Source organism: Drosophila rhopaloa, unplaced genomic scaffold (genome assembly GCF_018152115.1).
Source record: "Drosophila rhopaloa isolate 14029-0021.01 unplaced genomic scaffold, ASM1815211v1 contig_2, whole genome shotgun sequence".
Classification (NCBI taxonomy): domain Eukaryota; kingdom Metazoa; phylum Arthropoda; class Insecta; order Diptera; family Drosophilidae; genus Drosophila; species Drosophila rhopaloa.
This window is the reverse complement of record NW_025335083.1, coordinates 3197256-3214272: the sequence shown is the minus strand read 5'-3', so window position 1 is coordinate 3214272 and position 17017 is coordinate 3197256. Positions and strand designations below refer to the sequence as shown.

At 40.7% G+C, this 17017-nt stretch overlaps 1 long non-coding RNA gene across 1 annotated transcript; it reads right to left on the bottom strand.

The window, feature by feature from the left end:
* Positions 1-4797: 4797 nt before the first annotated feature.
* On the bottom strand, positions 4798-5102 carry LOC108041530. The gene is made up of 2 exons (XR_001769147.1): positions 5072-5102; positions 4798-5013 (listed from the first exon to the last, which is right to left on the bottom strand). It is a non-coding gene; the product is annotated as an uncharacterized LOC108041530 (long non-coding RNA).
* Between the last annotated feature and the right edge of the window lie 11915 nt (positions 5103-17017).

Below are 17017 nucleotides of genomic sequence, written 5' to 3'. Positions count from 1 at the left end.
AAAGCAGCCGATGCTGTGGACAGGAGTAAAAGTTTCCCAGTGAAAATTGGCCAAAACTGATTGCGAATTTTGGCCAACGTCCCATCCTCCAGCTGCTGCTGCCTTTCCTGACTGGCGACGTCGTCAATTTATCTTTCTCATATTTTTCTGCAGATAAACACGAAAAGTAGACGGACTGCAAACAAATCATGCGACTGACTGCATAAATCACACAACACATTTGACACTTTTGGGATGCCATTGGCACTGCCACCTTCTGCCCCTCGTTTCCCAATAGTTCCTCGGCATCCGTCCCATCCCAGAATTACCATGTCAACTGGCCGGACCATCGCCATCGGGGATCCCGGCGATGGTGGACAAACTTTCTGCAGTTAAACAAACGCAACCCATCGCCATTGATGGGTATTGAATTGGACAAGGCGGGAGGAGAAGTGTTGACCGAGGTCAACGCTGATTGTGAGTGAAAATCGGCGGATGTCTTTATGCTCTGCACGGATTGAAGTTGTCCACAGGTCGTGATGGAGGTTGTCACAGAAGTATTTGGATTTTGCCAGTATTATACAGTTGCTTAAAGACATAGTATCAACATGGGATTGGCTTGGGTTAACAGCTGTCACAAAGATCCACTCCGATATACATACACCCATAGATAATTCTATATCATTAAATACAAAACACTATTAAACGTGTTTTTATAAATATCATTATTTTATTGTACTGGCTTAAATTAATTCTACAAACCAAGTTTAACCACTATTTTAAGATAATATATTTGTTGACCTTTTGGATGATATTTTTAACAAAAGAAATGAAAAATTAGTTTTTTTAAGCAAACTAATAATGAACATTTTATGTCGCCAAAGGCAAGTATTCTACATTTTTTAGAGCTTGGAGCTTCGGAACACCTTTTTAGGGTATTCGATCATTCGATCAGTAATGGGTTCGTCATTAACTGATTGGCTCGTTTTTTTTTTGAGAAATTTCAACTGCTTAATGAGGGCAAAGAGTTAGGGAGTCTGGCGTGGAGGCGATGGATGGCGATGGCAAAGTTAGTCGCGAGTCGCGAATCGCGGGGCTTCACATGCCACCCATAAAGAGACCGGGCTCACCGCTCAGCGATTCCGATTCCACATCCACTTCCTCGCCCGACACCAAGTTGATTACACTGATGGCGTTGCCGTGTAGCTGTCAGCATTGCTGCTGATGATGACGATGATGAGAGCACCAGGATGCCGTAGTTGCTGTTGCTGTTGCCGCTGCTGATGTTGCTGATGTGCCCGGTGTTGCTGCTGCAGATGTTGCTGTTGTTCCTGCTGTTGCTGGCGTATCTGTTTGTTGTCAAAGCGCCTTCATCGGCGGCGCTGTTCGGTTCATTTCGGTACGGCTTAGCCGTGGCCAGAGGTTGCCCCATCCACAACCGCCGACCGACTGGCTGTGTAATAAATCTGTCAGTAGGTGATTTTTATGGCCGCGCTCGACACTCGCCGCTGCTCGCTGCTGTTTATAATCAAATAATAAATGCGCTTCAAGCTAAGCCAGTTCGAGGCTTCCTCCCCGAGTCCCCATATCCCCGTATCCCCGATACTCCGAGACCCCGATCCCCAGACAGGAACAGGGTCTCTGGGCTGAGCAGGGTTGAGCTGAACCCAGTGGAGCTGAGCTGGGCTGAACGGAGCTCAGCTGCGTGGGCGTTGGATTTATTGCGGTTATCCGAGTAGGGGCGAATTGTTTATCATAATGCAGACGCATATTTTAGAGAGTATTTAGGTGAACAATAAACATTTCGACTGGGCAGAAGATCCAGTCAATGATCTATCATGAAAGCGAACAAGCGGAGAACAACTTTTAAGGTGAATAATACTTGTGGCTTTGTAAGCCTTTTATATTTATATCAATATTGTACGATTTAAAACAGGGACCGTATGGATTATAACTTTAATGAACAATACTAACAATAATAAATTTGTGTATATATAACTGATTGATCGGAAATGCAATAACTTTGGTGTTTGTAAAGTTAGGAAGTTGGGATTTTCTATGGGTTTTATATTTGGCCAATCAATCTGACCTACCAAATTTCATAAGGATCGGCCGACTATATCTTATAGCTGCCATATAACTGAACGATTGGAAATGCCATAACTTTGGTGTTTTTAAAGTTAGGAAGTTGGGATTTTTTATGAGTATTAAGAATGCATCATATGAATAATTTTGGAGAATATAATTTACAGAATATTCTGCAAGGGTATATCAACTTCGGCTCCGCCCGAAGTTAGCTTTCCTTTCTTGTTTTTTATATAAAATCAAGTTCTGCGTAAGACTTTTATAAATAAAAATCCATAAAACTAATTATTTGATTTAAAAAAATTAAATCTGAGACTTATATAAACAAAAACCTCGAACGTTTACATATTTTGGAATCACCCCCATGTCAAACGAATTCAAAATAAAGCTATGGATTATAAGCTTCAGAGTACCAAAGTCAGTTTTTATTCCATTTTTAGTTTAAAAAACTGTTAAAAATATTATCATTTAACATATAATAATAAATATTTTTGTAGGAATATTAGGAGAATATATTTTTATTTTTTGGTCACCAACTTTAAGCAAACGATTATGGAGCTATTGTATAAAGTATTTCATTAAAAAGATTTCCAAAAAACTTATAATAGCTAATCGAATAGTCTTTATTAGTGTATTCATATCACTAGATACCTCTACCTCTTATATTTCGCGAGATCTCGACGTTCATACAGGCTAGATCGCAACTAGGCAACGAGTTTGTTTTCCTAGTTTGAATTTAATGTATTTGCTTCAGAAATATATAAATCAGTAATTTTGTTAGAAAGATTTATAAAATGTACAGTACTAAAAGCATAGTAATTTTTTTATTTTTTTAAACTTCCTTATGCTTATTGAACTTAAAGTAATAGATCTATGTCGTGATCATTAAACCCTAATAAGCATACAAACAGAGTAATCTCCGTTGCACCTACTTATTTTCTATACCGAACTCACGAATAACACCTTAAATCTAATTTCAAATTTCTTTCCCCAATATTCAAAACGGTTGCCAACTGTAATACTCAACTAAGTTTCCCAAACACCTTTAAAACTATTTCTTCGTCATGGTTTTCTAATTCAAAAGACACCTCTTACGTATCCCCATCATCCTTATCCTGATTGTCCGAGTCAGCAGCATTTCCATAATTAAAGTCCTTGCTGCGGAAGACAACTCTGCGCGGCGCATCTATATTCATATATTGATAAAGTTGTAAAAGTTGAAAGTTGCGCAAAACAATAAAAATAAATTCTAATGAAGATGGCCGGCCAGCATGGCGCATCAGAGGACTTTGGACTGCCGACTGAGGCTTTCGGGTTGGGCGCCATTTGTGCCAGCAATTTTCCCTTCTTACATAAGCAGTGCCAGATGGGACAGGATGGGATGTGGCGGTGAGGTGCTGGGGCAGACGACTTCTGCTGCTGCACTTCCGTAATTTTGCCGAGCGAAAGCGAGAAAAACAATCGAATAAACTGTCGGAGCATCAAAATTCAAACGTCAAAACGAACGGGCAAAAGGAGAGGAACCCCAGACCCCGATCCCTAGACCCCAGGCTCCAGGCTCCAGAAGCCGAACCCCACTGACAGCTATCCAGTGAAGCGTCAAAGTTCCTAATGCACACAACAAATTTCTTACATAAGGCGGTGGCGGGGGGTAGATAAAACTGAAAATGAAAGGGGGCCTGAGGGGGAGACCGAGTCGGTACAGCTGGCCACTGACGAGTACGATGGCGACAACTGCGATGGGACGAAAGGCGAACAGGACGAAAAGGACCGACGCGACGCATCAGGCAGAAATGTCGTGGACAAAATGACGTTGTCACGAAAATTGCAGAATATAAAATTCCTAGTTCCGGCGACGCCAACGACGTCCAACAACAACGCTCAAAAGTGAACCCAAACCACATGGAACATCATGCCTGTCCTCGCTTCGATTTTGTGTCCAAGGACAAGGCAGAAAAATACACTATAAAAATATATAAAATAAAAGAGAAAATGTACACTGAGGAAAATGATCTTAGAGCTTCAAAACAGTTCATTGAAGAAACGTAAACATAAGTACTGAATGCCTTCTTTGTAAATTGGAGGGTAACCCGGTTGTAAAATCCCCTAACTGGTTGGATTTTATTTATATTTTCTAGCAATTATACCTACATTAAGGATTATATTACGCATTATACTATATTCTTGATATAAATCAAGGACCTGTATCTTCAGTGCACTTCTGGGGTCGCCTCCTAGGAAAAAGCCGGGCATGAAAGAGGTAGGGCAAAGTAAGAAACTTTTCAAAAATTATTGAAATGTCACGTAGCAACTTCTCAAATTGCAAAAATCCTGACGCTGTCGTTCAATGCGCTCTGCGGATTGATAGAGCGAGTCGTGAACCAAGGAGAACTCGCAGGCAGGACATCTTGGGAGGTGGGTGGTGGGAGGTGGGTTGCACTTGTCGCCTGCAGTTGGGGCGGAAGCGAAAGAGAAAGAATGAGTGTGTGAGTAGGACGCGGGGAGGGGGAGGGGGTGTTGCAGTCACGGCTGACACTAAGACGCCAACCCAACGCAATCCCCGAGCCAGTCAGCCCCAAGCCAGCAGCAAATCCAATACACAGGACCACTGGCTGCCCCCAGGTCCGATCCCAGTTCCACCTATCGCCACCCATCGCCACCCAGAACCACCCATCCCCACCCTGCCACCAGCCAGACCCACTCCGAATCCCGACCGCAATTCAACGTGCGAACGACAGTTTGACCCAAGACGGGTTCTCTGCTTTTCTTTTTACTTTTTGGGTGGCATAACATCATCAGGATGTCAGGAGCGGAATGCAGGTTTTGATTAGACTTTCCCCGAGAGGCTTTGGATGGCTCAGTGTAACGCTAAAACTAGTTGGTAAATTCCCGAACTCCATACTTTTGATACATTTTTGTGTGGTTGCCATCAAAAATCTCGGCTGATTCCTAGAAAGTCGAAATAAAAATAATAATAAATAAAAAATTATAGTAAATTTGTACTTACAAAGCACATAGTGTGGGATTGTCAATTTTTGATCTGAATTTTTAAGCAAAGACTTATCAGGAGTCGATTACTTCAGGAGAAATTTCGGTGACAGTAAAAATAATTAAAGTTATGGAAACAATAAAAAATAAAGTATTTAGGTTCTATTTAAAGCAATAACGTTAATATTAAAATTACTATTGAAAATCCCGATTGGTAGCCTGAAACTCTAGCGTATTTTGAGGTTTATATATTGCTTCAAACATTTCCTCCTATAATTTTAAAATGTTTTTGTGAATAGAACCACTGAACGATAATAAAAATCGAAATACAAATACGGGCGACTTTCCTCCTGGGCCGCAACTGCGGCTCTGGCACTTCTCTGGTCCTGGCCAACGTCTTGGCCATTACCACCACGCAGAGACGAACTTGGCAACAAGAACAACCATATTTTGGGGGGGGGAGGTGGGTAGGAGGCAGGGTGGCAGGAAGGGGGTGGGGCCAACGGCTTCGACGTCCTCGTCAATCGTCAAATGTCGCCGACGACGCTGTCAAATGCAAGCGAAATTGAGGGCAAGCAGGGGGTGGAGTGGGGCGGCTGGGGAAAATCCTTGCCCCAGCCATGTTGTCGCAGGCATTAGGCAACTGGCCCCACCCACCCCCGCCGAGCATCTTAAGAAATCTGCGAGCAGCACAGAAAGTTTTCATGACTTTTCTTTTATTGCACATTTCAACAAAACGATTGATGGCTTCCATGACAGAAATGGGAAGAGTTCGGGCCCTCCTCGTCCTGTCCAATATTCCCAGGATTTTACTCCGGTTTATATGCTGCTGCGCCTGGGTTCTGCTGGCTTCCAGACGATGCTGTAATATGATGGCTCAAGGATTAGTCTGACGTGGCGCGTTGTCTTCTCTAGTTTTCCGCTCCCTCTGTTCGACATTTTGTTTCATGTTGAGCTGTACCATTCACGCTGAGAAGAAGTTCAGTGGAGGGACGGAAGCTTTCTTTTTCCTTTTTCGAACTTCATGGACAAGTTGCTCATCAATGCGGCATTTAGTGGGACAACGTATGCAGTTCCTTGAAGCAGAGCTATTCTTGCTCTAGATACTCTTTCGATCAGTGAGCCAGGAAATACAAAAAAACGTTTGCAATAGGATATCTTTCTCAAAGTTGCTGCCATTGGAACGGGAGGTTACTTTACAGGAAGTAAAGTTTTATTGGAACTCAGGATATATTTATATTTTGCATTTTGTAAAAAACATCGACCAGCCATTGTAGATTCAGGTTAAATTGGCATAACTTCGTTGTTTTTAATTAATACGCTGATATCATAGAAAATAGTCGATATAACATTAATTTTTTATTGTAAAAGGTAAATGACTTGCGGCTCATAGTCGTTCGTTTTGATTCTGAAATACAATTGCTGCATACTTATTTAAGTCATGGTTTTAATTGTCATTGCTTGGTGTTGGTATTCAGGGTGTATACTAGTCTGGTTATACCCAAATTCCTTGAGCAACCCTTTTGGCAGGGGTCATCCTGAAGATTCCTCCCTTCCTCACTGCCTTCCTGAATTTTCTTACTTTGCAGTGCCTTTGGCCTGGACGTGGCACGTCTCCTGATGACAGGCAAAAACAGTTTTGACTGATGCGCTATTTGTTGTGAGTCCGAGTCGAAGCTATAGACGGCAATGAAGTTGGCGGGCGCTTGTTCACGTCCAACTTTGAAAAGTTTCTGGCGACGAGGTTGAGGTTTGAACTCTGCTCCCGAGGAGCGACAAGATGGCAGCGCATTTCTTTTCAGCTGCAGACACTCATCCAAACTATGTATATTTCATTGGATGTCTGTGTATTGATTGATGAAGATATGAAGTGCTGCTAAAGTGCAGGGAATACCGCTGAATAGCTATTTAGATGGCGCAGAATTGAAAAAAATGGTTGGGTTTGCCGGAAAATTGCTTCTTCTGGAATTCCCTTTCAGCAGGAGGCAACGACTTCATCAGTTGGCAAGAAAGTAATCCAAAATTGTACATGAAACAGCAAATAAGCCCGAACACCACCCGTCCAGCTAGAGAAACAAACATTGTCCATTTCAAAGAAATTTGCTTAGAAGTTGTCAGTGAAACATGCAAAATCCTTTTTGTAGGAAGCCAGTGGAGGCAAAAAAAACGGAGACGAACAGAAAGCTACGACGAGATCCAAGGAGTTTTGTCGCCAAAATGCAATAAAGACTCGACTGGGTTCATTGTTGTTGTCGTTTCCCGACATTGTCAGAGCCAAATCCACCCACTAGCCACCATCCACCCACTACTGACTGACTGACAGACTGACTGACGAAATGACCGGCATCTTTCTACCCCAGATGCAGTCGGGTTATACCATGAAAACACTCTCAGAAAACGCATTTACCTAACAAAATATGGATAATATTGAAAAATAGGATGACATCGCTAAGAATGAAATCAAAATTTAAAAAAATTAACAAAATAAAATTATAAGTAAAATTTAAATAATGCAGGCATACAAAATTGGATCTTAATTTGCTGATTCCTTAACAAAACTGTAAAAAAATAAATTTTTAATTAACTTGAAATTTAAATAAATTAGTAACAGCAAAAATTAAGAACCTTTTAAAGTTACTCTTTAAGGTCTTGACTTAATGCACAATTCTCAGTTTATCTAAATAAAAATTTAAAGCTTTCCAATTTTCGGACTGTATAACGAAAATAAAAAAGAACTTTTCTTTGCGTACCTTTCTGTTCACGGCGGGCAGTACCTATTTCGTAAAATTTTGAAGACATCATAAAATATTTGTCGTTCGAAAAAGTATTTATGCATTCAGAATCGAATTTGTGTTCCCTAAAAATTTGACTTCAGATTAAATTTCTCTGACAGGTAACAAATTAGAACCTTTAAATACATTAAGAAATTGGCTTTAAATGTACTGTTTCATAATATACTTGTAATGTAGCTAACAAAATTATAATAACATATCTGTGCAATTAAATGCCAGGAGAGTTTTGATATAAATTTTAAGTTTTAGTATTTCACACATTTTCTTTTCAACTCTTTTAAAAATTGTTAGTCAAGTAGTTAGGAACTTAGTAAAATAGACAAACCCTTGATTCTTTGTCCTGAAAAAGCGATTTTATTATTCTTAGAAATAAAATTTCAATAAAATAAATTAAATTTTTCCCTCAGTGTGTGTTATGCAATCCGGAGAAGGGGTGGGGATCGAGCGAGAGAGGGACAGGACCAAGACAGGCCAAGAGACAGAGACAGACACACATCTGTCGGCTGACGCTTCCTGCCATATATACTTAAGGATTAGAAATTTACTGAAATGCTTTTCTTTCTGCTTATACGGGACAGAGGAGGAGCGAAAAGTTGGAGCACACATACTCGTAAAATGCAACGACTGCAAAAGAAAAGTCAATGCGCAGTCGAAGAGAAACTTGTCAGTTGCCGTCAATCAGCAGGCGGACAAGCGGACGGACAAGCTGCCACCCGAGTAGAAATAACATTGGGACAGTGAGGCAACATTAGGTGGCAAGTGGGTGTTGGGCGGTGTATGGTAGGTGGTGGGTGGTGGCTGCCTCGGCCATTGCAACTTTTGCTCGTCAGCAACAAAAATTGATGTGCTGCAGATGAAACGCCAAAAAAGTTCGCCCTGAGCTAGGAAGCGCAATGGAATGGCAATGGGCTGCTAAGAAAGAATACCAGAAGCCAGAGCCAAAGATTAAAAAAGGAGGAAAACGGAAAATGTGCATGGCAAAAGAAAAACACTGGAGAGCTCAGCTCGGGTGAAAGGGGCAAGGGGGCAATGGGGGCAAAGGGGGCAAAGGGGGCAGGGGTCAGGAAGCACGGAGCACGGAGCAGACAAAGACGAACGAAACGAGGTCGTCCCCCGAAGGGTTGGCCAAAATATTTTACTGATTGTGTGCAAACTTCGATACAAAGTTGATGCTGACGACGGCGCCGACGACGTTGACATTCTCCGACAATATTTGGTGATTGCACAAGATGCAAAGTGTCAACTGATGGCTCCAAAGAGGGCAGGATGTGTAAAGCAGTACAAAGTTGAGCACCAGGGGAGTCCGGAGGACGAGGTGCAATGACCGTTGGGGGAAGGGATCTCTTCTGGGGCAGGGGAGGCGGGGAAAGGACCTCTTAATTGACTTGTACTACTAAATCCATGTACGAATATGGGGGTAAAAGTCGAAATCCCTAATTAACAATAGCTCAATATAACTGAAACTGCACTCATAGCAAAATTAACCCTAAACAAGAAAGGAAAGCTAACTTCGGGCGGAGCCGAAGTTGATATACCCTTGCAGAATACTCTGTAAATTATATTCTCCAAAATTATTCATATGATGCATTCTTAATACTCATCAAAAATCCCAACTTCCTAACTTTAAAAATACCAAAGTTATGGCATTTCCAATCGTTCAGTTATATGGCAGCTATAGGATATAGTCGGCCGATCCTTATGAAATTTGGTAGGTCGGATTGAGTGGCCAAATATAAAACCCATAGAAAATCCCAACTTCCTAACTTGACAAACACCAAAGTTATGGCATTTCCGATCAATCAGTTATATGGCAGCTATAGGATATAGTCGGCCGATCCTTATGAAATTTGGTATGTCGGATTGAGTGGCCAAATATAAAACCCATAGAAAATCCCAACTTCCTAACTTGACAAACACCAAAGTTATGGCATTTCCGATCAATCAGTTATATGGCAGCTATAGGATATAGCCGGCCGATCCCGGCCGTTCCGACTTATATACTGCGTGCAAAGGAAAGAAGGGTGTGTGCAAAGTTTGAATTCGATATCTTTAAAACTGAGAGACTAGTTCGCGTAGAAACAGACAGACGGACAGACAGACGGACAGACGGACAGACGGACAGACGGACAGACGGACAGACGGACATGGCTATATCAACTCAGGAGGTGATCCTGATCAAGAATATATATACTTTATAGGGTCGGAGATGTCTCCTTCACTGCGTTGCACACTTTTGACCAAAATTATAATACCCTCTGCAAGGGTATAATTATAGAAATTCGCCCTAAAACTTTATTTTTTCTAAATCCAAGAAAAGATTTCTATTTTCAAGAAATTTTTTTCTCAAAACAAGAAAACTTTTCTTAAATCAAGAAAGTGTTTCTCAAATGTAGAAATTGTCGCCATAAACTGAACTCACCCTAAATCCAAGAAAGAATTTCTATATTTTAGTAAAAATTGTACTTATTTTTATAAATTTTTTTCTTCAAATTAGAAATTCTGCCCTAAAAAATTATTTACCCTAAAAAATAGAAAAATTTTCTCAAATTAACCATAAAAATACGATAACCCTAAAAAATAGAAACGCTTTCGTAAATATAGAAATATTTTCTTAAATATAGAAATATTTTCTTAAATATAGAAATATTTTCTTAAATATAGAAATATTTTCTAAAAAATAGAAATTTATCCCAAAATATAGAAATATTTTCTATAACATAGGAAACATTTTCTAAAATGACCAGAAAATTGTTCTAACCCTGTCCGAGTAGCCTAGGGGTTAGAACGTCTGACCAGAAATCTAAGCACATTTAAGAAATATTTTTCTATTTTTTAGAAAAGTTTTTCTTGTTTTTAGGGCTTTTTGCCTTAGATTTTAGAAAAGAACGCCCTTAATTTTAGAGAAATTTACCCTATAATTTAAGGTGCGATGCCTTTGAAGTCAAAAGTAAGGCGAATTTCTTGTTTTTAGGGTTAATTTTGGTATGAGTGTGGTGTACCTTAAAAATTCAGAGACGTCTTCCCGCTTTCTTAATGCTATTTAGTCGCTTTCTTTTTTAAAATACATCCTTGAAACTTTTACTATAGCATCCTCCATGACATGTTAAATTTCGCAAATGTGACTGATACTTTCCTTTACAAGAAATCTGTACTTTTGATTCGTCAATTCTGAAAATATTTAATTCCAAATATATTTATGACAGTCACCTCAACACTTTAAACTTGTCAACTTGACAAACTGAATTTATTATCTCCCGCCTTTATAATCCTAATTGAATTGAGTTTTCCCCGGCGGCCCTCTCCTATTCATTCCAATGTGCAACTATCAATTTTTGGGATTGATTGCCATTAATGATTAATCCATTGGAATATTCATACATGCGAACACTCACAATAAGCGAGTGTATAATTTCGTGTGTTTTGGCTCATCCAATAAATGTGACATTTGAAAAACCATGAGAGACATGCGACTATGTGGCCACGGATATCGCACTTTACCATGAGCACAGTGGACTACAGCTATAGTGGTTGGCGACTGTCGAATGTCGACTGTCGATTGTCAATTGCCGATGACCGTCGCGTCGGGCATGTCAAATAAATTAATTTGTGCAACGAGAAACGTCAAAACTAATTACGACATCGCTGCACGTCAATGAAGCCCGGCCAAAACGTTGAGGTTGTTTTGGCCGGAGTGGGCGTGGTCGGTGGGCGGAAGTTGGTTGGCTGGGCTGATTGGTGGGTTGATTGGTGGGTTGATTGGTGGTTCGAGGGCAGACAAAATATATTAATGACGTGTCAAAATTAACATTTCATTATGCGAATTTGTCTGCGTTTGTGCAATGGCACTTTGATGCATTTCAAATGCAGCTCTCGGAATATACAGCTTAAACCCTTCATTAGGGGCCATCAATCTTGGGACTAACGGTTGCCAATATGTCGCCCGTCAATCAATCAGCATCCGCATTCGCATCCGCATTCGCATCCGCGTTCGCATCCGCATCCGCATCCGCATATGCCCTTCGCCGACTGACCGCTGTTTCCAATTGATTTCGTCAATTGATTTTAACACCCATCAGACATCAATGTCGGAAAAAGGAAAAACAAAATGGCGTCCCCATAGATTACGGGCTTTTCCAAGCGAGTGTGTGTGTGTGTGTGTGTGAGTGTGTGTGTGCGTTGTGTCATCGTCAGCGTCAGTGACACGTCAATATTTTATTAAATGACATTAAACTGTCTCTATCGGCTTAATTAATTTATTGTTGCTGTATTGTCGACTCACACAAGCCCAATCACACACACTCTCGCACACACACACACACGGTCACGTATCGCGTGCGTGTGTGTGACATTTTTATTATGCAAAATCAATAAAACAATCTCTCACTCATTCACTTACTCATTCGCCGCCAAATGTTCGGTCATGTCCTTTTTGACACTGACAGGCGATGTCCACTAGCCTAACGGCCAGCTCACCGAAGGCAACAAAAAATGCCTTTAAATTGTTCAATTAATTTTCCATTTTTTTCCCCTTTTGTCCTGCTGCATTGCATCCAACCAGAGCCGGGAACTGGTGCGACTGGTGGCCACAGCGGGACTTGGGGAATGCATTCCCTGACAGTTTGTCAATCGCACTTCGAGCGGTGCGACAAACGAGCTGGCCCGGACATTCCGGACTCCGGACTACGGACTCCGGAGGGTCCGGCGAACGGACACGGACCCACTGAGACCCGTAACCCCTGACCCGTGACCCGTGACCCCCGGGACATATACACAAGCGTTGCAGTCGCCACCGCTCACAGAGTTCATTAAATGTGCAGTGGAGTTTTTACATTTTTTTGGGCTTGCAGGCTTGTTTGCTCGCTTTATGGAGCGATCTGTTTTGTTTGATGAACGGGAATTGGAGCAAGTTTAGCATAAGGCTTTATTGAAATTGTACGTACTCAGGGTTGTGTCAGGGTATCGGTAACAGCCATTATTAAGAAAAAAAGAAAAATGTATTCATTCTATTTGGAGTATATATGTAAATGTTCGAATGCTTTTGTATAAACGTCGATATATCAAGAATTATGTCTAGTTTTTCATTTATTCATCCAGCAATGAGGAGACCGGGAAGTTTTTCATGAATCTTGCTTATTTTGCCAAACATTTTTTTTTTGTATCAATATTAATGTCTTGTACCCAAAGAAAAAGTTAATGGGTAAAATTAATTTAAAATCCATTGATTATATTTCATATAACTGCCATCGAATCGATAGAATAAAATTTATCGGAATTCTTTTTCAAACCTATATATGCATCAAAATAGATGAAAAACAAGAGAGAACGCTATAGTCGGGTGCCCTGACTATCAGATACCCGTTACTCAGGTAAAGGGAGTGCGAGGGAGATGGAGATAGAAACTTTGATCACGCATAACTTTTTAACGAATGGTCCGATTTGAAAAACCGTTACTCAGGTAAAGGGAGTGCGAGGGAGATGGAGATAGAAACTTTGATCACGCATAACTTTTTAACGAATGGTCCGATTTGAAAAATTTCTTCTACATTTCGATAGGTATTGATAAACACAATAAAACTGCATTTTTACTTTTCCGAAATATTTAAATTTTTAAAATCGTATATAAGCGATTGTGGGCTTTAAAGGGGGCGTGGCACCTTTTTGAAACAAACTTGCGCTGCGTAGGAACTCCTAGAATCTGCATGCAAAATGCCAATCTTCTAGCTTTTATAGTTTCCGAGATCTCAGCGTTCATACGGACAGACAGACGGACAGACGGACATGGCTATATCGACTCGGCTAGTGACCCTGATCAAGAATATATATACTTTATAGGGTCGGAAACGCTTCCTTTTAGCTGTTACATACTTTTGCACGAATACAATATACCCTTTTACTCTACGAGTAACGGGTATAATGATGTACATACAAATTTTAAGCGAATTTGGTTGATAGCTTTTCAAGTTACAAACCCGGTCCTAAAGTCTAATAAAGAAATTTTAAAAGTTTATACTTTTAAACAGATAATATATATAGTATTTCTTTTAATATGTACTTTTTAATGCCAAATTTTTATAAATTACTTTATTTTTTGAACATTTGAAAAAAATTGTAAAAACGAAGCGATTTGGTTGCCTTATCTTGGATACAATTTTTAATACTTTTAATCTTTTTTCTAAGGGTCAAGTCCAAAAGCTCACTATCCTCATTTTTTACCCCCTATTATTTCTTGTAAGAATCCACTCCAGTGCGCTTCCATCACGCATTCGCCTGTCCATCGATTTCGGTTCCAACTCCTGTCATTGTCATACCCTTCTCGTCCATTGTTGTTGCTGCTGATGAAATTTCTATTAAGGATTAATATGTCAACGTTTTTGTATTGACGGCAGGTGCAAAAACTTTGTGTGGCACGGCCAGATCCGCAATCGACATGACAAAACTTTTGATGCTTTTGATGTGACGGACGAGTGTGTTCAACCCGGCCCGAAACGCAGGCCGAACCGTATCTCCCAATCCGGACCCGATCGAAAATGGACATTGGAGTGGACATGACATGTCTTACACTTGAGGCCTCAATGCTCAATGGTCGCTGACAGACGACCGCAGTGTTGATGAGGGATACGCAGTTGGGACTTTGTCAGTGCTCAATCCTCAAGCAAATGTGTGTTCGAATTTTTATTGTCATCGGAAATGAAATATGAAATGACGCGTTTCATCTGGCCAGCATTTGAATGACAATGCGGAGCCATCACATCTATTCACGGTCCACCCGCAAGAGGCGAAATCATTCATAATTCTCGAGTCATGTAATTAGTTTCGTGTGTGCGGAATGGCCCGACCCGTCCCAAGATATTGATTCGTCTGTCAATCACAGTCTCTGCGGCGGAAGAAGGACAAGAGTCTGTCGGTGTAGTGGGTACAGTCAGGTATTATTAAAAAAACACATATTTAAATAAAATGGCAAATCTGTATTTTGATTTTATGTGCGTTGTTAATCAGATTTTTGAATTGTTGCCGAAAAAACAAGTTGAAAGACCTTAAATAGGACTTAAGACTTAAAATAAACTCTAACCTTAGTCACGCCTCATGGGCATGTTATCACTTCATGGCTTTAGGCCTTCTGACGAGAACAAAACGAAATCTTTATCAGCCAAAAGTCGGGTTGTCTCTAGCAAATATCCTCAGACATCCACACATTCACGTGCATTCATGTGTTTGGCCGCATAATTCTATAATAAGGCCTGTCAGCTGATGACGTTGACATTGTCAACTCACTTGTCAAAGACGCACATCAAAGGCAGACGACAGATATGGAGAAGTATCCCCCGATCTCCCCTTATGTCCTTTGGTCCTTTGTGGTCGGGCTCCTGGACGTGTTTTTGGAGTCATTGTTGTGGGCAGCGAAGGCTGCCACTCCTGTTGATGACGTCGCGATAACAATGTCGAATGTTTGGCCGCTGATTAATTCGGCTCAAGTTTTCGGGGGCAAGACAAAGGGATTCTTACACGGCACCGAAATAAGTCAGTTAGTGTAATTAAAACCCTAGAAAATAAACATTTTTAATAGGATTTTTAAGCCACCAGACTGATAAATATTTAAAATATTTAGTTCGACGACGAATAAGAGACCATGTTTTGTTGAAGGTTTGCATGGTTTAAGATTTAAATATAATATTAAAACCTCTATGAGTTTAGGATGATTTCTTCACATTTGTTTGCGTTCTATTTAACGATTAAATGAAAATGGTTTTATTTCCAAAAGTAATATTTACACCTGCTGAAAATCGAAGATTGTGGAATTCAATTCCTGAATACTCTTTAAAGTTTTAAATATGTCTGATAAATGATGAAGACATTTATTAAGTTGGCTGTTGAGAGTTCCTTTTTGGAGCCCAGCCATTTCCCGTTCTAATCAACAGACAATTGCTTTTCCATTGCCCATGCCCTCTGAGCGTTTTGATTAGCCAATTTCGGTTGGGTAATCCTCGGTGCAGCCCAGTCCAAAACCCCAAGGCGACGACGCATTCTGACAGTAATTGCCCAACGGTTTTCGCTAATGCCCAAATTGGCTGTTGACGCCGAATCTCACATTCTCAGTTTTCGGCCCAGAAAGGACCTTGGCTCCCGATCCCACCCATCCGCCCACCCATCGCCGTCGTCGTCTCAGCTGCTGCTGCGTGACACATGAACAGCTAATTATGAGTTGGAATGCGCTTTGGCACCCCGCTCTCCAATCCGCAATCCCCAATCCCCCCCCTTTCAGTCCAACTTCGTGTGCGTGCGATGTGTCCGGTTTTAGCCGGCAATTGATTCATTGTCGGTTTGCATATCAACTTGGGAAGGCCCAAATCGCACGTACCGAGCAACAGATTAACCCAGCAGCTTTAAGGTCGTGATTGGGTTAGGAACTCAACGAGACTTTCCTCTGAACTTGACTAGTTATCTAGGATACCTAATAATAAAATGTTGTAAATGTATAATTACAATGTTTAAATTATAAAAGCTCTTAATTTAAGGTACATATGTGTGATAGCATAATTTCCAATTTAACATAATTCGTTTCTCAGTGGGAACTGGTAAAGAGAAATATTAAAATCGTCAATTATTTCTGTTTAAAATGTAAAAGCAACAAGTCCTGGTCAATACAATGATTAATATATATAATATTTTTGGTCTAAAAGACTATTTGCTGACTTAAGTCTGTCGCTCACCCAAGATAATCATTACTAAGGTAAAACAATTTTTCAAAAAACTAATAATTTAAGTAGCTGCTAACTGCACACGCAAATCTTTAAGTTCGCATTAAGTAGACAGCAAACCTTTAAATTTTAACCCAAGCTGAAAGCGTCTGCGAGCACGACACACATTTTCAGTAACCGAAATAAAAGGGAGGCAGCTTACCCAGAAACCTTCAGACGGGGAACACCCAATTCGAGGTCTCCAGACGCTGCAAAGGGGCAAGGAGAGTGCGGCCTGGAAATACGCAAACAAAACAAATTGCGAACAAAGTGCGTCCTTCACTAACCGCCCCAAAAAATATAAAGAGGGAGCCCAGCAAAAGGGCGGATTTATTACAAGGAGTTTCCAGTCGACTTGGGGCAAGGACAATGAACTTGTCGCTTTCATCGTCGCCGTACTCGTCAGCCTCGAAGTCAAATGTCAGTCAAAGACGATGG